This window comes from Medicago sativa, chromosome 8 (genome assembly GCF_051527215.1).
Source record: "Medicago sativa cultivar Bolivia chromosome 8, Bolivia_mono, whole genome shotgun sequence".
NCBI classification, from domain to species: domain Eukaryota; kingdom Viridiplantae; phylum Streptophyta; class Magnoliopsida; order Fabales; family Fabaceae; genus Medicago; species Medicago sativa.
Window position 1 is genome coordinate 8,142,706 of NC_140756.1, and position 24,158 is coordinate 8,166,863.

The 24,158-nt window shown below is 35.7% G+C and overlaps 1 long non-coding RNA gene, 1 other non-coding gene and 3 pseudogenes across 3 annotated transcripts; 3 read left to right on the plus strand and 2 right to left on the minus strand.

Moving 5' to 3' along the window:
• The first annotated feature begins 1,075 nt into the window (after window positions 1-1,075).
• Window positions 1,076-1,183, plus strand: LOC146896646 (small nucleolar RNA R71). The gene has a single exon (XR_015024345.1). It is a non-coding gene; the product is annotated as a small nucleolar RNA R71 (small nucleolar RNA).
• A 4,565-nt stretch (window positions 1,184-5,748) lies between these two features.
• Window positions 5,749-15,549, plus strand: LOC146896647 (disease resistance protein RUN1-like; annotated as a pseudogene). The gene is made up of 5 exons (XR_015023302.1): window positions 5,749-6,257; window positions 10,255-11,358; window positions 11,682-11,957; window positions 12,074-12,853; window positions 14,531-15,549. The product of XR_015023302.1 is annotated as a disease resistance protein RUN1-like (transcript).
• LOC146896648 (uncharacterized) lies at window positions 7,139-8,125 on the plus strand. Its single transcript, XR_015023334.1, has 2 exons — window positions 7,139-7,321; window positions 7,921-8,125. It is a non-coding gene; the product is annotated as an uncharacterized LOC146896648 (long non-coding RNA).
• A 2,039-nt stretch (window positions 15,550-17,588) lies between the features above and the next one.
• On the minus strand, window positions 17,589-18,693 carry LOC146896649 (uncharacterized; annotated as a pseudogene).
• A 653-nt stretch (window positions 18,694-19,346) lies between these two features.
• On the minus strand, window positions 19,347-20,134 carry LOC146896650 (uncharacterized; annotated as a pseudogene).
• Window positions 20,135-24,158: the final 4,024 nt, after the last annotated feature.

A 24,158-nucleotide genomic window follows, 5' to 3' on the forward strand; every position in this document is an offset into this window, starting at 1 on the left:
TGTCCTTAGCCAAAGTTATTGTCTCACTATGTTCTATATCCCTTTTATTTGAAAAAATTTCCTTTAAAAACTTGGCATATAGAGGCATCCTAGACAAAGCTTCCGCAAGGGGGATTTTAATGCAAATTCTTTTAAGAACGTTGACAAACTTATTGAATTGACCCTCTAATTTAAGCTTAGCAATATTTAACGGGGAAGGAGCTTGGGTCTTATCAAGCGGTTTCTCACTCTCTATCACAGTTCTCTCACCTAAAAGCTTGACATTTTCTTTCTCGAGGTTGTGAACCTTAGCAATAGTATCCCCTAACTTACTACCCTCAAAAGATATGACATTAACATGAGCTTTAGGGTTGGCTTCGGTTTGACCGGGAAAGACTCCGGTGCTTGAGAAAGAGTGGACACTTGTTGAGCTATTTGGGAGATTTGTGTTTCAAGCATTTTAGAATGAGTAGAGATAGAATCAACTTTGGTATGAAAGAGAATCATTCAGAAATCCAGTTTGGTTTTTGAGTCTTGAAGTTGTTTGTTTTGGTTGGCAATAGAATTTTCCAACAAAATTTCCAAATTAGATTTACGAGTGAATCTCTGGTTGTTTGCATAACCGGGTGGTGCTACTTGTCCATAGGGATTTTGGTTTTTATAAAAATTTTGATTTTGTCTCATCCCTTGGTTGTATTGAGCATAGTTCATTTGCTCAACACCGTTAATAGCACTACCTAGTTGGCAATCAACACCGGCATGACCGGTTATACCACAAATTTCACAAGAAGGAGTAGAAGCGAGAATTAATAGCACTAACATTGAGTTTTTCAAGTTTTTCGGTTAGTGTATCAATTTTAGAAGCAAGGTGATCATAGTTAGAGACTTCGTACATACTGCCTCCTTTTTGGAGGATGAAGAACTAGTGATGGCTCTCTCGTCGGTCCATTTGTAATGATTTTGAGCCATGTCTTCAATCAAGGCATATGCCTCCGTATAGTTCTTGTTCATAAGAGCTCCACCTGCTGCATCAACGGACATCTTAGTGGTATAAGAAAAGCCATTATAAAAAGTGTGGACTATAAGCCACTTCTCTAGGCCATGGTGGGGACAAAGTCTTAGCATTTCTTTGAAACGCTCCCACGCCTCATAGAGAGATTCCCCATCTTTTTTTATTGAACCGTGTAATTTGGTCCCTATGTTTAGCGAGTTTTGGATGGGGGGAAAAACCGGGCAAGGAATGCTTGCCTCATCGATCCCATGAAGTAATGGAACCGACTTCGAGGGAATGGAACCAAGCACTAGCTCTATCCCTTAAGGAAAAGGGAAAGAGATGAAGTCTTACGACCTCTTGGTTCTCCTTCATGGTTCCACTAATTCGTAGAAAGACGGATATGTGAAGATTGGGATCCTCGGTGGGGGATCCCGAAAATTGGTTTTGCTGCACCAAGTTAAGTAGGGCAGGCTTTATTTCAAAGTTGTCATCCTTAACCGTTGGGTACACAATAACGGCTTGTGGCTCGGCCGTAGATGGCGTTGCATACTCTTTGAGAGTGCGATTAGCCATGGCGGTGTTATTTCGTGCGTCTCTCTTTCGTTTATGCAAATACCTTTCGATCTTGGGGATTATTACCACTCGATTTACGGTTTTTCGCATAAAAAATTGAGAACCAAGAAGTTAACGATAACGAGAAAAATAAAAAGTTAAAAATAAAAATAAAAAGAAAGGAAAAAGAAGAAGAGAGAAATCTAATCACTAAAGAAAAGTTAATTAAATTAGTTAACTCCCCGGCAACGGCGCCAAAAACTTGATAGGGCCAAACCGCAAGTGCACGGCCTATCGAAGTAATAGTAGTAAGAAAGAGTATCGTTCCGCTAGAGAGTTGTTCAACTTAATTAACCTTTAAAGAATGATTAGAGGAGAAGAAAGTTTGATAAAAGGAGGTTTGATTGCCGAAGGTAAATAACAATAATAATAAAGAGCCTTGGGATTATTGGTTTGTCATAATAACAAATCTTTCACTAGACAAGACTTTAACTTCTAATTCCATGGCTTACACCGTAATTTCTTAAGACCGGTTTCCCTTTAGCCCCTCATCTTTCCGATGAAAGTCCGGTGAGAGTTTACCTCTAGTAACCAAGCCTATTTCGCCGACTTGATTACTAGAGGATGCTTATAAGGATTGAAACTACTTGTGTCTCAATAATTGCAAAGACTATTGTTGTCTTTGCAATTATTGTCTAGATTCACTTGTTCCAACATCAAAGCTCCGCTCTCGCTTTATGAATTGATGTTTGGGATGATGGATTAACAATTATCAAACCCTCCACTTCCGCTTCTACAGTTTGATAATGGTTAATCCACGTTAAAACGGTGAATCTAAGTTAGAAATTACGGTTACATAGAATTAGGGTTAAAGCTTGGTTCGTTAGGATTATATCATTAGACTTTCCCAACAATCCCAAGACAAAGAAGTCTACTCACTCATGTTCATCGTAGACATGGGGGAAGAAGAGAGAAAACAATAAATTGCGAGAAAGAAATAAAAGAAAAGAACTTTATTGAATTAATAATACTGAAATATTCTAAGCAAAGGTGAATGTTTATGGTGGAGAGCTACTCTATTTATAGCTTTACAATCGACTTAGAAATTAAGCAACTAAAAGGGTAAAACAAGAAAGCCGCAACGGGGTAACTTGGGCTTGAAGAAAAAGCAGCAAAAGTGGCTTACGGAGGTGGCACGGCCGTGCCACATGTTGGCACTAGCCGTGCCAAGCTTCGACTTGGTGGGAACATATTTTTGTTCCGTATCTTCGTATTTTCGTCTTGTATTTGCTCCAGTCCTCTTTCTTTTGCTCCAAGACACCTTCCACCATATATTCGTTCCTAAAATATAATAAAAAACAATTTGAAGTAAAATATTCAAAAAGGAAATAAATATGCAATAAAATAAAATCAAATCTTTATAAAACTAAACTAAATAAAGCAATAAAATAGACTAATTAATGACTCATCACATAACATCCGCGAGGCTTGAGTGTTGATCTTCTATCTAGTGGGTCGGTCGGGAAGTTCACAGGCGCCTCCTTCTTCACTAATATTCCCGCCCGTCCGAAAATATCAAAAAGTACATCCCTAACAAAGTCATGTACGTACTTAAAGTCGGGAAGCTCCTTACAATGAACGGCATGCTCCCCAAAAGTATCCGGGCACGCCTTACGACAAACGGGGCACACTTCATCAATAGGAAATAGTGGAATCATAAGGCGATATCTAAGGATAGTGCGATACTCCACCGGTGACATATGCCGACCTAACCCATCAATTGGGATAGCTAGAAGAAAATCTTGAGCATGTGCTTTGCTTGCAAACATCCAAAAATTGCCTTCGTCTCATGGTCATGTCAAACTTAACTTCCATATCCCGAACACTTTTACTAAAAAGAGCACTCGCCAAAACATGTTGTGCTTTAGGAGGGACGGTGTCTTTGCTAGTAAAGCTGCTAACATCAAAATCTGGAATCGCACCACGAAGACCATCCAAAGCATTATCAAAATGCTGAATCCATGCCACATAACCCATTGTCTCTCAAAATATGATATTGTAGCACCCAAGACTGTGCCCTAGAAGCCACAAAAGCGTACAAAGAAGCCTCTAATGCTGAGAACAAACCCAACACTCCAAACCTAATAGGTAACGAAGCCAACCTCCATTGAAGGTCCCCAAAGAAAGGACCTCCACCAACCACAATGTCCTTGGCGCTTCACGCGGCTCTTTATCAAACAACATAGCCGCCTCCTCCATGTGAATCGGTTTGCACATCCATAAGCCAAAGAAAAGTTTGGCAATACCCATGCACGATCGATGTAGAAGAAGCTCACTACGAGGGTCCCGTAACCGAGGAAGAAGATGCATTAACTCGGCAGCCATGGAAGCTCTCTTCATAGTTAACCCCTCAATAAAACCTTTATCTCGACTAACAGCCCCTCCGAGCAATTTCACCCCCAACGTCGGCCTCCCGATATCCGCCGGGAACAACTCCTCACGATGCTTATTACCATCACATGAAGGCCAAAAGATCTCGGTCTTACGAATATTCAATTCAAGGCCCAATCTGGCCCAAAAACCCGAATGATGTCTAGAGCTTTAGCCACCTCCTCTGAATCTCCTACAAGAGTCCCATCATCAAGGTACCAAGCATGAAGAAGAAGCTTGCAACTATCTCTAATCGATGAATAAGAGGGTGCAACACAAGAGCAAAAAGGAGCGGCTCTAATGGGTCTCCTTGTTGCACTCTAGTAGGACATAATATGACCATCACCAAGGTATAATCTAGCCGCCCGTCCATAAAGAAACTCAACCCATAAAGAAATAGATGGGCATCTCAATCTCACCTCATGTAGCAGTGCCGACTGTCTACCAAGTTGAAAGCATTCGAAAAATCTACCGTAAGCATAGTCAAGGAACCATCTTCATGTCGTAGGTTCAACACCCCGTTGACACTTTGCGCAAAATGGCCTCTGCCCCACACGAAACCCCCACACCAATCAAAGTCATTGAGATATTTAGCCATATCTTTGCCAACTCCTTTCATAGCAACTTTGGATACCAGTACGCCTCCAAATAGTACCAAGCGCAATAGGGCGTATCTCACCATCAAACTTTAACAATGGTGTCAAAGGTGCGAAGCTACAAACTACGCCAAGCTCAAGGGACATCTTCCTCCTAACCATAGGTTAACCATTAAAGTGATAGCACATAAGAGATCTCTAGCCACAGTTGAACCTTCTCCACACAATGCATCTAATAGGTGTTGGGCTCGCAAACCGTCTCTACTACAAGATGTCCCTTTAGGAAACGACTTAATGCATTTGAGAACGGTATCAACTTCAACCACAAGGGGAGCTTCGAGAAAACATGGTGGTTGGCATAGAGGGAGGTGACCTGTACGAGTGTTTAACCCCCAAAATTTCCATAGTATCTTCATTATATGGGGCTACTCCGGATGACCCCAACATTTTCACTTCTTCGTGAAGTGTCCATCAACAACCTTACGAAGGCATTGTTTGATGTTAGGACTCATCTTTTTGTCTTTTTTCCTCAAAATCCTCTCCTCCGGTACTGTACCAACTTGTCAAGACTCGCTCAATTGACTTTTAAAATGGGAAAAAATGACCAAATTTATTTAAAAATGTAATTTTAGAAAAGAAAATACTAAAATAACTTTATCTATATATTGGTGATTAAAAGAAATTTATAAAAAACTTAGACCTTATACCAAATCCTAAATCCTTCAAGAAGAGTTGTTGAAGAAGTGGCGGTAGTGGTGTTGGTGGAGGATTTAGGATTAGGTAGCAGTGAGTGTTGTTGAAGAAGAGAAAGACGAGAGTGGAGAGATAGGAGTTTTTTTTTATCTTTTTTATTTTTTTATTTATATTTTTAATTAGGGAAATGTTAACCGGTGTTTCGAACCTTTGGTTAAGGGAGCAAATATAGTAATTTTTGCATTGAAAGTTGTGTAATCAATGCATTAAAAACTTAAAAAGTATCTTTTTTGACTTGTAATTTCTTCTTTTGGATTCCTTAACCGGTGCCCCGGGCACGGTTAACAAGATCCTTTTAATTAAAGCATATTACACGCGTGACATTTTTATTTATTTTTAAATTAAAAATTACATACGTGATGTCTACGTGTGAGTTGAATTGGTGAAAATTTGTTCGGGTCTCACAAATAGCGCGTTCCATTCAACTCACTACAAGTGCTTGTTTATATCGATTGAGTCGGTCGGTGTTGGTCACCCATTTTCTTAGCAATGGATATGCGAAATCCTCGATCGAAACCCCAAACCCAATGGATATACGATGTGTTCATCAATTTCGGGGAGCAGACACTCGTGGCAACTTCGTTTCTCATCTCTATGCTGCTCTCACAAATGCCGGAATCAACACTTTTCTTGATGATGAGAATCTTCAAAAGGGAAAGGAGCTGGGACCGAGTTAATTCGAGCAATACAAGGTTCTCAGATAGCTATCGTTGTTTTCTCCAAAAACTACGTTAATTCTAGTTGGTGTCTTAATGAACTCCTACAAATCATGGAATGCCACGCAAATAAGGGTCAAGTTGTTATGCCCGTATTTAACGGTATTACCCCTTCGGATATACGTAAATATGCTTTGTTGAAAAACCGTTCATATTCGTAGATGAGTTAGATCAACTTACTAATGTGGCACTCTGCGATGCTTCGTATTTGTCCGGTTGGGATATGAGTAATTACGGGTAAATATGTCTATTCTGTTTTGGTTTTATTTTATTTTATTTTTGCTAATTAGTACTCATATTGCAATTTACGATTTTCTTCTGTCTAAGGCTTTATGCTATACATATAGAGTATTTGAACTTGATTAAGGGTGCATTTGATCTGATAAAAAATAAGCGACACGACACGACAACTTAAGTTGTCTTGTGTTTGATTGTAAAACGGTTCATAATACTATTTTTTTCTCTCAAGTACAAGTTGTCTAACTTGTCAAAATAACATTTTTGTCCACCAAACATCGTATAAGACAAAATTGTTCAATATCGTAAAAGTTGTCATGTCTTTGTCTTGCCTTGGGTTGTGTTGTTTTGTCCAATACATACCTTTTAGCGAGATCTAACACACCCTTATGCTTTGTTTGGGAGTTTGGAGGGATAGATATATAGGAGAAAATGGTAAAATTTTGCACATTTTTTGAAAGAGTAATTTTTAGTAGAATGATAAATTAATGTTTATGATTAATATATTCTTAAGGGAGCTTCTATGGTGTAGTCAAGAAAATGACTTTTTTGAAAAAGTCATTTTATTTAGCCAATAGCATAGTTCTTGATGCCATGTCGAGCTGATGTCTTTGTGATGGACCACTATAAGACTAAATTTTACTTTATTACAAATAAGTCCTTGAACAAAATATTAATTACTTTTGATTTATTAACTTATTTTATTTAAAATCCCTCAACAAAAAAATATATTTTATTTAAAATTAAATCATTTTTTTCTTCATCTTTTCATTTTGTTCTACCTTTCTTCGGTTACTGCATATTATTCATTTTTCTTCATCTTCATCCCAAAAACGAAAACATGATCATCAATGACAAAAATCGTTCCTAAACCCAATTCCAAATCGAAATCCATTCAAAATCTTGAGTTCCTCATCTCAAAATCGAAATCCAATTCTTCCATTCAAAATCGAATACATGTTCTTCCATGAGGTTTGAAATCGAAATCCAATTCCGCTTTGAACCAGTTTGTATCATTCACTCCTCCCTTGTTCCCAAATCGTTCTCAAATCACAAAGATTGAGGTGAGGTTCAGTTTGTTCATTCCAGTTTGTTTGTTCCTTCATTTAGTTAGCGTTTTGTGTATATTTTTTGGGGTTTTCTGGTTTTGTTTGGAGTTTTTGGGGTTTCGTTGTGCAATTCAGATTCCATATCTTTTTGGGGTTTGACAGTTTTGTGATGTCAAACCTTTTATTTTTATCTTTATGGTTATGTTTTTGAATATTTGTCCTTGATTGTTTGTGGTGCTGAGCATGCTAGTTGATAGTGCCTGCAATTTTGCTCGGAAAGATTGTCTTTATGCATTTGTTTTGAGATTTGTGAAAGCTGAAGCTAATTAATCCAGATGATTAGTGTAACACGCCAAAAATATTTGTTAATATTTCTAGTTTATATTTGAGTGATTAATTTTCCTTTTAAGTATGTTTCCTTTGATGTGACAATTCTACGGGTGTTTATAATTAGGGTGTTTATTATAATTAATTTAAAATTGTAGATGCTAAACCTATTTTCTAAAAATAATATTATTATTTTGAAGGGAAAAATATATTATTTTGATGCAGTTGTATTTATCCAGAAAATAATATTATTATTTTGAAGGGAAAAATATATTATTTTGATGCAGGTGTATTTATTCAGAATTATGTTGATGCAAATATTAAGGGATGCAAATATTAAGGGATTTGGAAGATATTCCCATACTATTTTTGATGCAATTCTGCAAATATTAAGGAGTTTGGAAGATATCATTATGTTTTTACCGTACACCGTATTAAATTCTTGATACAATTCTGCAAATATTAAGGGATTTGGAAGATATCATTATGTTACTGCCATGTTTTTTGTCAACGTTTTCATATCATATTTTCTCAGTAACCAACGAAAAAAAATTCTTGATGCAATTCTGCAAATATTAAGGGATTTGGAAGATATCATCATGTTATTGCCATATTTTTTTGTCAACGGTTTCATATCATATTTTATCAGTAACCAAATAAAAATCATATTTTTCTCTCTTGTTTTAATTATTCTTAATTAACGGTTTGTAAAGAAAAAACTAGGAGGGGAATAATACAGTGATCATGACATTCATAGCTGAAAAGAAACTGAATTTAATTAAAAAAAATGGCATTGCTTAGATTCGAACTCGCAACGTAAGAATAGCAATAAAAGAAACTGAATTTAATTAAAAAAATGGCATTGCTTAGATTCGAACTCGCAACGTAAGAATAGCAACACAATTCTTTTACTTTTACCATCACCATCAAGATCAATGTAGAAATTCTATTAATATTTTCAGGAAAATGTATATTTCTTTTAGTTATTGGAAAATACATGTATTCAATTGATTGGACCAACTTCTAAATAAATATAATGTTACAATTTTATCATTTAATTGGTATCCTTAAATAATACAATACGGTGAAGGATGAACATTATCGAGACGAAACTTCAATGCTCTCGGGTTAACCACAAACCGTAAAGTAGTGTGTTTCTTTTTTGGACCAACTTCTAAATAAATGCAATGTTACATTTTTATTTTTTATTTGGTATCCTTAAATAATGTCATACGGTGAAGGATGAACATTGTAAGATGAAACTTCAATGCTCTCAGGTTAACAGAACTTATCACAATGATTGGGAAAATACATTTGAATACAGAACTTTTTTTTTTTTGAGAGATTGAATACATAACTTATCACACCATACGATAGAAACCACATTTCAAAGTGCTAGTAATATTATTAGCCACAAGTACATGCTGCAGAAATGAGTTGGAAATGTAATTTAAATTTGAAAACTAATATAACAGAACTTGCTAGTGTTTTGATATCTCAAAATCATTGTAAAAGCAACAAAATAGGCTTTGCCTAATTAATTCATAAACAGAAAGCTACTGTTCGGATTCAAACATGACAAAAAAGTAATGTCTTTTGCCACACATAATCAGTACCAATTTCGGACCAAAAAAATAATCTCCAATTGCATAATCACAAAATCCCAAATTTTGGACACATCAAAACCCTAACAATGGTTTCACAACACTAATATATTACTCATAATCCCAATTTCATAATCAATCAACCAATTAAACACTATTAGATTAATATAAAAGAATCGAAAATCAAAAAACCCTAATTAAAAAAAAGGAGATTCATTCATTCGGATTGTTACGTGGAGTGTTGGAAAACGAACCCGAGGCTTGGAGAGCCAGGTAGTGGACGGAGGATGGTGGTGGTCGCACAAACTAGATAGTGATTAAAAAAACAAACAATCGTGCGCCACAGAGAAAGGGAGGAAGATATTGATCCAAAATTTTGGAGAGAAAGGGAGGAAGAAATCTGGAATTTTGATGAAGCTGAATTTTTGCGATGGCGAAGATGCATGATTTGTCGTATCCAATTTAGATGCACAAGTTTTAAGAATAAAAAATAAAAAATAAACAAAAAATTGTTTAATTTTGATTTAATCAAGGACACAATTGCAATAAGTAGAAATATAGTGGTACACCATATGAACAAATGTACAATGCATAGTAAAATTTGATGTGGCATGCATTAAATACACAAATGCATTATGATTGGTCATTCTAATAACTTCACCAAAAAAGTCATTTTAACAACTTCACCATAGAATTTTCCTATTCTTAATTTAAAAAATATTATAACTAAATAGGTTAAATTTGAAGAATTGATGTAAACCCTGCAAAACTCTCCTCCAATATAATTTGAGTTCTCTAAATGAGGAGGATTTTGTATTATAAAGAAAAATGAACCCCTAAAGTCTTTCTCTCTCAATGTCATCTATATGTTCCCCTCCCTTTCCCTCCAAACTCGCAAGCAAAGCCTTAGGAAATTAAGTTGACTTTTTTGGAAATTGAGTCAAATGTATATGTTTTACGCTTCTAATCCTTCATTTTTACGACCATTTTTGTTTTTTGTAATATTTATTGTTGCAGTAATCAAAGCAAAGTTGTGAAGGAAATTGTTTCCCAAGTTTTGAAAAATCTAGACAAAAAATACTTACCTCTGCCAGATTTTCCAGTTGGATTAAAACCCCGTGCGGAAAAGTCTATTCGATTTTTAAGACAAAATACAAGAGGAGTTTGTTTGGTAGGGATTTGGGGGATGGGGGGAATTGGCAAAAGCACTATTGCCAAAGTCATCTACAATGATCTTTGTTATGAATTTGAAGATCAAAGCTTCAATTCGTTGCTAATATTAGAGAAGTTTGGGAGAAAGATAGGGGCAGAATCGATTTACAAGAACAACTTCTTTCAGATATCCTCAAAACAAGAAAGATAAAGGTGCTTAGTGTTGAGCAAGGAAAAGCTATGATCAAGCAACGACTTCGCACAAAACGCATACTTGCTGTACTTGATGATGTTAGTGAGCTTGAGCAATTTAATGCACTATGCGAACGAAATAGTGTTGGTCTGGGAAGTATAATAATCATCACAACTAGAGATCTGCGTGTACTTAATATCCTTGAAGTTGACTTTATCTATGAAGCAGAGGGATTGAATGCTAGTGAGTCCCTTGAGCTTTTATGTGGACATGCTTTTAGGAAGGCGAGTCCAACAAAAGACTTCCTTATTCTCTCAAGAGATGTAGTTGCCTATTGTGGTGGAATACCACTAGCTCTTGAAGTCCTTGGATCTTACTTGTTCAAGAGGAAAAAACAAGAGTGGCGGAGTGTATTATCAAAGCTAGAAAAGATACCCAATGATCAAATACACGAGATACTAAAAATAAGCTTTGATGGTTTAAAGGATCGTATGGAAAAGAATATATTTCTTGATGTCTGTTGTTTCTTTATCGGTAAGGATAGAGCTTATGTTACAAAGATACTAAATGGTTGTGGACTTCATGCTGATATTGGAATAACAGTGTTGATAGAGAGAAGCCTCATAAAAGTTGAAAAGAATAAAAAGCTTGGAATGCATGCTTTACTACGAGAAATGGGAAGGGAAATTGTTCGTGAAAGTTCACCGGAGGAGCCTGAGAAGCGTACCCGATTGTGGTGTCATGAGGACATAGTTAATGTACTGGCAGATCATACCGTAAGAATTTCTCTACATTGCATTTTGAACTTTTGTCATTTTTCACTATCTGTAAAGATAACAAAAATTATGTTTCAGAAATGTTTTTAGTTTTCCAATCTATTGGCTAATAAATGAGGGATTCATTATCTCACAAGTGTCTGTCCATACACAGGTCTTCATGTAACAACTCAAGTTTTTGGAGAGTTAGTTCATGAGAATCATGTCATTTTATATATAATTGGGCTTAGGCTGCAGTTTTTTGTGTTGCTTTTTAGTCACCAAACAACAAATTATGATTTCCTTTTTATTTTATTTTTCTACGGTCTTTCTTTGTGTCACAGGGAACAAAAGTCATCGAGGGATTGGTTATGAAGTTGCCAAAGACCAATAGAGTTTGCTTTGATACAATTGCTTTTGAGAAAATGAATAGATTGAGATTGTTGCAACTTGATAATGTACAAGTCATCGGAGATTACAAGTGTTTTTCAAAGCACCTAAGATGGCTTTCTTGGCAAGGATTTCCATTAAAATACACACCAGAAAACTTTTATCAGAAAAATCTAGTAGCTATGGAGTTAAAACACAGTAATCTTGCACAAGTTTGGAAGAAGCCTCAGGTACATATGGGAATAGATTTCCCTTTTAAAATCAATGGTTAATGGAAACAGATTTTGCCACGGTTTCATTTTTCATTTTATTCTAACTTTTATTTAAAACATTTATTTTCTTGTAGTTGATAGAGGGACTGAAGATCCTAAATCTCAGTCATTCTAAGTACTTGAAAAGAACCCCTGACTTTTCAAAATTACCAAACCTAGAAAAGCTAATTATGAAGGATTGTCAAAGTCTGTTGGAGGTACATCCGTCCATCGGAGATCTCAAGAATCTTCTTCTGTTAAATTTGAAGGACTGTACGAGTCTTAGCAATCTCCCAAGAGAGATCTATCAATTGAGAACAGTGGAAACTCTCATCCTTTCTGGTTGTTCAAAGATTGACAAATTGGAAGAAGATATAGTGCAAATGGAATCCTTGACAACTCTAATGGCAGCAAATACTGGAGTCAAACAAGTGCCCTTTTCGATAGTGAGATCAAAAAGCATTGGTTATATATCTCTATGTGGATATGAAGGATTATCACATGATGTTTTTCCTTCTCTCATTAGGTCTTGGATGTCACCAACAATGAATTCCTTACCACGCATTCCCCCTTTTGGTGGCATGTCAAAGTCTCTTGCTTCCTTGGATATAGAGAGCAATAATCTGGCTTTGGTCTCTCAATCACAAATACTTAACAGTTGTTCAAGACTTAGAAGTGTTTTGGTACAATGTGATTCAGAGATTCAACTGAAACAAGAATTCAAAAGATTTCTTGATGATTTATATGTTGCAGGTCTTACTGAACTGGGAACATCAAATGCATCCCAAATTTTGGATCTTTCCTTGAGATCTCTTTTGATTGGAATGGGAAGTTGCCACATAGTCATTAATACTCTTGGAAAGAGCTTATCACAGGTTCCTTCTCTATCCTCTCACATAATATTTTATCATTACTTAAGAGAATATGGAATTATTTTCCATTTGCATGTTTTTCTTTAAATGGTAAAGATTCATAAATGTACATTTTTATTCAAGTATCAGAAACTAATATGGATACTACGTCAGACGTTTAAATTAGAAATGAAGTAAATAATTATTATATCCTTTTTTTCCTTGTCATTGTTTTTAACTTTATCTTCATTACATTTATTTGTTAATGTCTATATTTGTTCCATTTTTTTTAGCTTGTTCATATTCATAACAAATGTGTAACTTTAAAAGGATAGTTGAATAACTATTGAAGTTATACACAAGTTTAGTCCTTTTTTTTTTGTGGTGGCCGGGGTTTGAACCCCGAACCTTGCATATATTATGCATTGTCCATACCAACTGAGTTAATCTCACGAGGACATAGGTTTAGTACTTTAGATATAGAAGGAGAAAGAGTAACAGAATAATAAAATTATATTTTTGTTGATGTGAAGGATATATTGGATCTTCTTGCTACACAATACTAATAACTAGTTCAACAATTGTTTTTTATGTAGTTTTACTGTTTTAGTATATAACTACAATCTAACAAGTATTAGGTAACTAGATAATTTATTTTTTAAAACCGAATTTTAGCATATGTTGTTTTTAGCCCTTTACATTAGTAGCAATCCATAACAATAAGCTAAATGTTGCTAGAATGATACCCTTAAGTAGAAAACAAAGCTTCTAGATGTTTCATACGTTGGCTCACAAGCCTTTTGTATCCACAAAGTGATTTACTGTTTGGAACCTTTCTCCTGGCATAAAAAGAATTCCCCAAACTGGGCAGATTTGAATCAACAGAGGAATAATTCTAACTAAAATAATGATTGCAAATCAATGAAGGAATTTTTATTTTATTTTTATTTATAAGCTTGAAGGATCTTTTATTGATGTAGTGAGATTGAAAGAGAAGATTCAAAAGGTATACAATAAAGATGACAACCTTCCTTTCACACTATAGCATTCTCGAGTCACTAAACTTAATTATTCATAGCTGTCTTTCCCTTTTACCCTTTCGGGCTATTTAAAGACTTTCTAAGAATAACCGAAGTAACAACTCTTAACAACCTCCTAAAAAACTTATTAACTTTCTAAACTAACTTCTACAAACTAACTCTTTACTACTCTTCCAATATTCTATACCTAGCATTTAGTTTCTAGAACCGACTGTGCGTGAAAAGGAACATATTATTCTACATAATTGAAAACAATGCCATTCCTAATGTTTCGAAAAGAAAGTAGCTGGAATTAAATGATTTAATTTTCTAAGATGTTGATACTAGGCCTTGTATATTATCAGATACTCTTCAAAGGGAATACAAGTAATTGTAATGTGAAAGTAGAGCTATTAAATGAAATTTTTTTGTATAGATTGATAAGATTGTAGAACCCAGCGAGAATTTGTAGATAAACATATTTATGTTATTACAATTGTTACCGTGAAAGATGAGTTGTAGGAAAGTGGAAAGGAACTATCTTGCCTGTTTTGATTCAACCAGTTTCCTTATATATATTGTTGTGTAGTACACTATTTTGACACAGTAAATGGCAGAAAATGTCCATTTGCATAGCATAATTTGAATAACATAAATAACTAAGCATATATTCATGATCCAGGGATTGACAACCAATTCTAGTGATAATTTCCTTCCGGGTGATAATTATCCTTCTTGGTTAGCCTATAGAGGTGAAGGACCTTCTGTACTACTTCAAGTTCCTGAGGATACCAATTACTGCATGAAGGGAATGGCTTTATGTGTTCTTTATTCATCAACATCTGAAATCCTAGCAACTGAATGTCTGACTAGTGTCTTGATTATTAATTACACAAAATTCACTATCCAGATTTACAAGCGAGACACAGTAATGTCTTTTAATGATGAAGATTGGCAAGACGTGGTATCAAAATTAGGAGTTGGTGACAATGTGGAGATTTTTGTATCTATTGGGCATGGATGGACTGTTGAGAAGACGACTGTCTATCTAATTTACGATCAGTCAAATGCTATGGAAATTGAGTCATCAAATGCTATGGAAGTTGCCCCATCCAGTGACGCAAAAATGGAGCCATTACATGAAGTGGAATTGCAACCGTCACCCAATGTAAAAACGGAGCCATCAGCTGAAGAGGAAGTACAACCATCACCTGATGTGAAAATGGAACCATCAGCGGAAGAGGAAGTACAATTATCACCTAATGTAAACATGGAGCCATCACTTGTTATCAAGAATGAACGACTTGATGTCAAAAATGAACCATTACCGAAGACAAGTAGAAAAATCTTTACAAGACTGGCAAAGAGAGTGGGAAAATGTTTATGCTTGAACCAAAATTGAGATCTCAGCAATTTTTGTTTTAACACGCCTGTTGTCATAACATGGAACTCCCTTCTGTGTTTTGTAATAATTTTCAGGGAGGGAGGATTGACAATGCTTGGGAATTAATGTGATTGATTGCAGGATCCTGATTTTCTTCTCTCCCATGGCCTTGGGTGTCATCCAAAATGAATCCCATGTCATGGATTAGCTCATTTTGGAGCATGTCATCATATCTACCAAAGTTTTTGGGTGCAATATGTTGTAAACCGAGTATACTTTAAAAGTTTTAAATATATTGTGTCGTATAATTTTAATAATTTTACGTTTTGTTGTTCTGTTACCTCAATTTTGGGATGAAACTGTTGTATTATGGAGAATTTGCGCATATGAGGCAAATAAATCCTTAAGGGCAGTCTAAACGATGTCTCAAAATTTGTGTAACTATTTATTGTTTTGCAAGTTTAATCTGAGTTGTTGTCAGAAGATGTTGACAGAGTTGTCATTGGTCATAACAGTACAATGTGACACAATTCTGGATAGCGCAGATTATGTTACAAAATTTTCTAATTTGGAAGCAACAACATCACTTTTTTTAGGGAACATCATACGCTTTTAGTGTCACAAATGTTAGTGCAGTCATTAAAGTGTCGTTTGATTAGAATGGGAAATTACTACGAAGTCCTTTACGCTCTCCGCATTAGCATATTAGAGGTTCCATTCCAGAATTCCATGAACACATTCATTTGTTGTGTTTCCTTCTTTCTATTGGTTCTTATTTTTCATTTCTTTTACTCCTGGTAGCGTGTGTTGGATTAAATTTAGATTCTCAGTCTATAGTTAATATTTCAATTGAGAGTAATTTTCAGTTTTCTCTGTTAGGCACTGATTTCTATAAAGATCCTACTGACATGATCAATAATACTTAGTCCTAAACTGAGATTCCAATATTGAGCTTATAGTAAAGCCTCGAGAAGAAACGAGCGAGTTCAAACAAAAATAGTAACATTGCACTAAAATCCAAATAAAATGCACCTAAAAAGCACACAGTATTTTTTTCAGTGATGTATATAAACTAAAATTATTGAAGGAAAAGAATTTTTTTTTTTTTTTTTGAACAGCAAGGAAAAGAAATTTTTTGAGAGAAACACTTCGTTAAGAGTCCCACATCGGAGGTTTTGGGTTGTGTTAGGCCCAACCACGATTTCTAAGAACGCCAGTGCTTTATCATATCTTGGTTTTCTTCCAAACTTGTTTAATACTACTATGTTTTAGGTCTTCCAAACTTGTTTAATACTACTATGTTTTAGGTCAATAACAACTAGATTTCCCTGTTAAAAATCATCAGATATATTGTTGAAGGTAAATCCTTTCCAATGGGCTCGTCTCAGGTCATTAGAAAGACACTTATAATCTCTAGTGAGGTCCACATGATCAAGTTGTAAAAGTCTCATTTTCTTCATCGCCTTTAAAAAATCAGTACTGAAGAAAAGTTTACTTCTCTGCAACTTCAAAACCAAGTCATTTACAGTTTCTGTTCCCTATAAAAACAAAGAAAAGTAAAGCGAAACCATTTCTGCTTCCGCAAGAGAAAAGTATAACAAGTTGCAGAGATGCAACTCAGACACACTAGTAATGAGATGGCAATTCAAACCAAGCAGAAGCTACTCATGTTGGGGGTCCTGTGCTAAAGGAACAACCCTAGTACAGCTATATTGAGGGTGAGAGAATGTATTTATTTTTGCTTATAACGTGGACAGCATAACAATCGTTGATTTAATTTAATAATGTAATAATATAATAATACACAACTTAAAAAGAATCTCGTAGAAAAGTTAAACACAGTTTTTTATAGAAAAAGAAGTCTAAGAACGAAGCGAGTATTGAAAGAGAAAGAATTGAAGCAAACGCGTCCTATTTCGTTTGTGTATTTTAAAATAGTTGAGGGATGAATAAACAAAGAAGGTAGATGAGTTGTATAATTATTGTACCCCATCTACTCAATGTTTTGTATTTTGTACTTTGTGTTTTGTCTTGTAATAATACTTGACTTGAGTAAAGATATCTTCCTCCGATCATCCATGGATCTACGACCTGTTCATCAACTTCAGGGGGAGGAATTCTTTTTTAACTTAGATAGACTTTTAAAATTTTGTTGACTTGGCAGCTACGGAATAGTTGGTTTTATTACAAAAGAATAGCTACAAATATCAATCATATTGTACAAACTTTCATAGAGATGGTAGTCTTGTAGCAGTTGTTATAGCCAAAAATGGTCATAAACTTGTCTAGCTTTTCTGTACTTTTATTTTCATAGGTTCTCCATCATGTGACCCTTTATGTATATAAAATCCCTCCTCCCTCCATAAAAACATTGCAAAATATTAAAGAAGGGAATCCCATTGTATGACAAAGGCATGTCCAGTCAAAAATTGTTCAAACCTTTATCTCTATGCTGGTTCAAGCATAAACATGTACCCATTCTTTTTGCAAATCCTGTAAAGATACTTCTATTGGACTTTGGTTGTGGCTCCATTACCATGATAGGTGATGACCACACCTTCACTTCCTGTGACGGCCGATTGGTTTTAACATCAGTTGATGACTCCACTTTCACATTAGATGATGGTTGCATGTCTACTTCAGGTGACAGCTGCACATTCACTTCGGCCAATGGCTCCATTTCCATGTTAGTTGATGAATCAACTTCCACAGTAATTGATGCCTCCACTTCCACATTAGGCGACATCTGCAAGTTCACTTCAGGTGACGGCTGCACGTTCACTTCCGCCCATGGCTCCAATTCCATGTTAGTTGATGGCTCAACTTCCATAATAAATGATTGTTCAAATTCCTTAGTAATTGACTGGCCTTAAATTAGATACACAGCTGTCTCCCTAACAATCAATCCATGCCCAAAAACTACAAAAATCTCCACATTGTCTCCAGGTTCTAGATTTGATGTTAAACCCTTCCAATCTTCATCATTAAAAGACATTATTGTGTCTCCCTTGTATATTTGGATTGTGACTTTTTTTGTAATTAATGATCAAGACATTAGTTAGACTTTCAACTGCCACGTTTTCAGATGTTGATGAATAAACAACACATAAGACTATTCCCTTCATGTGACAATCAATATCTTTAGGAACTTGGAATAGTAATGAAGGTCCTTCACCAGTATAGGCTAACCAAGAAGGATAATTGCCACCCGGAAGACAAAAACCACTATAATTATTGGTTGTCAATCCCTATATGAGCATATGCTTAGTTAATTTTATAACTATTATTAGTGCATTAAATTAAACAAAAATTAAATTGATGTTATAAAAATTTATGAAAAGTAAAATCAACAAAATTATAAATTGCATATGTATAGTATAGACAGAGAGAGAGAGGCGAGGTCAAATCCCGCGTACAGACAGGAGGACAACAACAGGAACACCCAGAGGGTTTATGCTCATTGCTCATTATGATTCCTACATGTAAAGGTTTATGCAATTCGTATTCCATACCATACAAATTCACATAAGGGTTTTGTCATCTAAGACTTAAAAATGGTTCATCCTCCATTATAGGTGTAGAGCATTCATGCCCTTCATTTTCCTACTGATTCTACCACGGAGCCATATGCTTCATTTGCTAAATATGCATCTCTAGACATTTGGCCTGTTTGCCATAGTCATCCATTGGATGAGATATGGAATGAAAATGTACTTATATAAGTGGAATATTTCACCTTATAAGTTGGTCACGTATGGTTGAGTAAGCTCAAATTTGAAGATAGTATCAGGCTATCAGCCCTGTCCAACATCAATGACCCCTGATATAGGCCAATCAAGTCACACTCTAGATGTTTAATGAGTCCTATAAGGGGTGTGCTGCAAATCTCACATTGGATGAGATATGAACTAAAACAGTGCTTATAAGTCGGAGACAGCTATCACCTTATTTATTGTAGGGTTGAGTTAGACCAACCAAAATTTTAAGAACTGCAAGCTATCTTTGAATATTTATTGTATATATTATTCTCTGAAAGCCCTGCAGCTTCGTTTCTTCTAGTTGTTGTTCCCAAGCTAAACTTTGGAATTATCAAAAATTGTTCAAACCTTTACCTCTATGCTGATTCAAGCATAAACAAGCACCCATAGGTTTTGCGAGTCTTGTCAAGATGCTTTTATTTGGCTTCGGTGATGGCTCCATTTTCATGATAGGCGATGACTGCACCTTCACTTCCGGTGACGGATCAGTTTTGACATCAGTTGATGACTCTGACTCCACTTTCACATTAGGTGTTGGTTGCATGTCCACTTCAGGTGACGGCTGCACGTTCACTTCGGCTGATGGCTCAACTTCCATAATAATTGATTGTTCAATTTTGGTAGTAATTGACTGGCCATAAATTAGATAGACATATGTCTTCTGAACAATCAATCCATGCCCAAAAACTACAAAAATCTCCACATCATCACCAGGTCCTAGATTTGAATTTACATTCTTCCAATCTTCATCATTAAAGGACATTACAGTGCCTTGCTTGTATATTTCGATGGTGCACTTTGTGTAATTAATGACCAAGACACTAGTAAGACATTCAGCTCCCATGTTTTCAGACATTAATGAATAAACAACACATAAGATTATTCCCTTCATGTGACAATCAATTTCATCTGGAACTTGAAATAGTGTTGAAGGTCCTTCACTTGTATAGACTAACCAAGAAGGATAATTACTACCCAGAAGGAAAAGATTGCTAGAATCATTGGTTGTTAATCCCTGTATCATAAGCATGTGCTTGGTAAAATATGTAATTGTGCTATTCAACTGGACTTTTAGTGAGCGTCAATTGAAATCCAAAGGGTGAATATGTTAAAGAAAATAATAGTGCACTGCATAAAGAAAATATAAAGTAGAAAGCTAGTTGAGAGAAAACAGTATCTAGTTTTGTAATGCAAGAAGTTAGAAAATAATTTTGCTTCAATAATAGCTGTGAAATACTAGACAAGTTGCAGAATGATAGGTAACAAGTTTGAGCCTTAGACCGAAAAATTTATGTGGTAAATCTATTAGAGATGAAACAAAATTATATTAAGGAGAGGGGGCAGTTCAGAATCATTTTCAGTTAGAACCTAAGGGGTTTGGGCAGACAGAGAATTATCGCTGTTCTAACAGAGGATGTTGTATGAAAACTTGAAGAGACAGATGGCTGTACAGAAAGAAGAATTCAGAGCTAGAGAAGAAGTCCAAGCCAAAAGATATGATGCTTTAGAAGCTATGATGAAGGATATGATGGAAATAATGAAGAAACAAAGCATCACATGTTAATTAAGGTGAGGTTTGTAAAAGGGGGAGATTGTTGGAACAAAATGTGTTTAACAATACCGCTTTGAGTTTTGATGATAACAAAGCATTAAAAACGTCAATTTGATATGCTAATATATGTTCAAGTGTGCAGGACCATAAACAAAAATGTAAATGTTTTTAAATCAAGTATAGGTTACGGAAGAACAAATGGAGCAATGGAATTTACAAAAACGAAGCTTGTGTTGCAAGATAGCGTACGAAGAAAAAAGCGTACGAAGAAGAGAGAATGCGAAGTTCATCGAAATTGTCACTAGAAGTTGTTCATCGAAGCTGTCACCGAAGCCGACGTCATTAGAAACTAAAGTTCATCGAGTACGAAGGCTTGGAAGCTTCGGTTTGTTAGAAGTTGTTATTATGAATGCTTATGATTGCGAAGAAATGAAAGTACGGAGCAACGACTAATTCAGAGGAATTTGAAGGCATTGAATGCTTATCCACGAAGAGCGAAGGAAAAGGACAATAGTACAATTGTACAACCACTACTCCACTACCCACTCTTCATGTACGCAATAGTACAAGAATACAACTGCACCTACGCTTGTTACTCTCTATAATTGGAATGGATTTGAAATTGTTCCCTCATAGGACAATAACCAAATCAAGCAACAGATCATTGGTGATTTTATCAAGCTTCAACAACGACTCTTTTGATGTCTTGGCAATCTACAACGTCTCTTTCACACCTCTATATAAAGGAGTGAAGACACGAAGATTAACAAGACTCTTACACAATTTTACAAGTGCCAAAACTCTGCTGAAATTGTTTCACATCAAAGTTCACTAGAATTTCTTATTAACTTTCATATCTTAGAAATTCTAGAGTCTTAAGAGTCTTATACGATTTGTATTGTAAACACCACGATTGTATATCAAGTATTTAACCTCAAACATTTTCTTTGTAATTGTTTGATTAGAAGTCTCTTGCTTTTGTGCTTGAGCATAGGAAGTCTCTTGCGTTTGTGCTTGAGCATAGGAAACCTCTTGCGGTTGTGCTTGAGTAGTTTGAAGTCTCTTGCTTTTATGCTTGAGGAATTGTAATCGAGATATTGATTTTAGTGAACTCTCCTTGGAAGTGCAAGGGGGACGGGACTACTTCAGATTATGGAAGGAACTGTATAATTGCTTTGTTCTTTCTCTCTCTCTCTCTCTCTCTCTCTTTACTTATACGCTGCATTTCGACTGCGAACATTGGATCGGCTTCGAACTCTATCGGATTATGTTCGGTGATTTCGGCTTTAGGAGAAGAAAAAGCTAACACAATTCAACCCCCCTTCTTGTGTTTTTCTCACCTTCAAAAACACATTATATTGTAATCAAAATGTTAAAATGTACGAGAATTAATGAAGTTTAATATGCTGAAAACATAAACAAAGAGGGTGTCCTAGGCTTTCTTGGTCGGAAGTTGTATCACAATCTGGATATACGAGCTGATCTTATCTGCCTAGTTTCCAATCGGACTTGATTCTCCAAGAACACATCTTGAGTTGACTTAAACGAGCCCGAGTCCGAGCTACCTCTTCAATCTTAGCTTCCAAGGCCTCTTGCTTTTCCTTTTGAGCAGCTAATTATTCCTTAATTGATGTCGGGGTTGACTCCTTTGATCTAATTTTTCTTTTAAGGAACAAGTACGAGACAATAGAAGAAGATCCGGATGAACCGAGAGAACAAGCTTCGCAACCTCTTGATTTTTCAAGGTCTTCTTCTTTGATGAGAGTCCGCTAGAGTTGATCGCTTTCTTGAAGTCAAAATATGGCCTTTGAACCTTGTTGTTTATGACAGGTGCTAATGTATGGGGGTGTGCGAAGGTGATTGAGGTTGATCGGGCTCTTGGGTGGTTATAAGTGGTTCAAAGTTGGGGTTGATAATCTGAATTGAATGGGTTGGATCAGATTCGGTAGGGGTGTGTTTGGATTGAGGGTTTAGGAGGGGAAGGGAGGGGAGGGTTTACTTTTCTTTTTTATAAATTACGGACAATAAAACATGTTTTTCTAAACTAAATTAAGTGTGATTGAAGTATTACATGATTGTTTATCATGTTAACATTTTAACTTTTTAAAAAACATTTCATAGTGTGTGTAATTTAAAAATTAAAAGTAAACCATCCCCTCCCTTCCCCTCCTAAACCATCCATCCAAACACACCCTAGATGTTTGATTTTCATCGGAATCTCTTGCATCCGATAGGGAGGTCGAAGTGTGTCAAATACGGTCTTGACGGGGATGGTGGAGGCAATAGATGCATGTAAGGCTAAGACAGGTTTTGGCGCATAGATGTTGAGTGGTTTAGCATCCAGAACAATGCCGAGGTTGGATAAGTTATTTTGTTTCGGTTCGGGAATGATTACAAGTGCAATTTCGGGTATGACTTCGATTGACTTGCAAATGTAGTTTTCGGACACATGTTTTGGTTGAAGTGCAGGTTTGGTTTGGGGGGCAAATGTTATTTGAGTTGTAGGTTTGGTTGAAGGTGCTGTTGGGTTGACTTAATACCAAGACTTGCTTTCGGGGTCTCAAACATAGCTAGCTTATCGTTCTTAAGATTTCTAAGATTGTTAACGACGGCTTTAACAACTTTGAGATTGGCCAAGGCTTGTGCACGTGTCTCTTCATCGAAGGACATTACGGGTGCATGACACCAACAGGTAGGTAAGGGTCAAAGGCAAGGTTTGGATTAATGTTAGGTTTTGGGAAGGTTGGATTATGGATATGAGTTACATCTTTTACAGATGATGATGTATTGCTTGAGTCTAAAGTAGTGGTGGATGGAGGGAAAGGTAATTTGACACGTGAATAATCTCTGTAGGTTGGTTTGAGTGGAGAAGGGGGCATAACACTATCATCTACAAAGGATTCGAGTTACCTTCTTGAGCTTCGATCTCCCGGCTCACGATGACTCAATCCTCTCTCGTAGTGATCTTTTGAACCTTTTCGGCTTGATTTGTCTAGGTTGCGGCTTCCATGTTCTTCGGACTAGCAACTAGAAGCTAAGTTTGCCTCCTTGACCAACACGAGTACGCACCATCAAATTTTGTAGGAGTCTCTTCTTCGGCATGAGTCTCTTCAACATGAGTACGGAAGGTTGTATGTATATTACTCTTGTCACGTACTCACATTTTAAGGGTGTGTTTGGAACCACTGAAAGTGAAAGGAAGGAAGCTATATAGAATGGAAAGTTTATTGGAAGTTGGGATTCCACCATTTGGAACTCCAAAAAGAGTGTGGAATGATTAATTTTGGTGGGCTCTACAATAAGAAAACTTTCTAGCCAAATTTGAGAAGAAAGCATGAAGAAATTATTCAATCTTTGAAATGGACATTTATGCCCTTGCTTTGGTAGATGTGCATGAGTTATGGACACTTTTGCAATAGTGTTTATACAATCAACCTAAAACAAATATTTAATAACAATGTTAAATCAATAATTTAATTAATAAATAACCAATACACTAATATTTTATTTTAAAATATTCTATAAATATATGCTTAAATTTATATTAGTATAAATATTTTAAATATTTTACATTCATATTTTATTCAAATGTAGGGATATCTATGTCATTTACTAA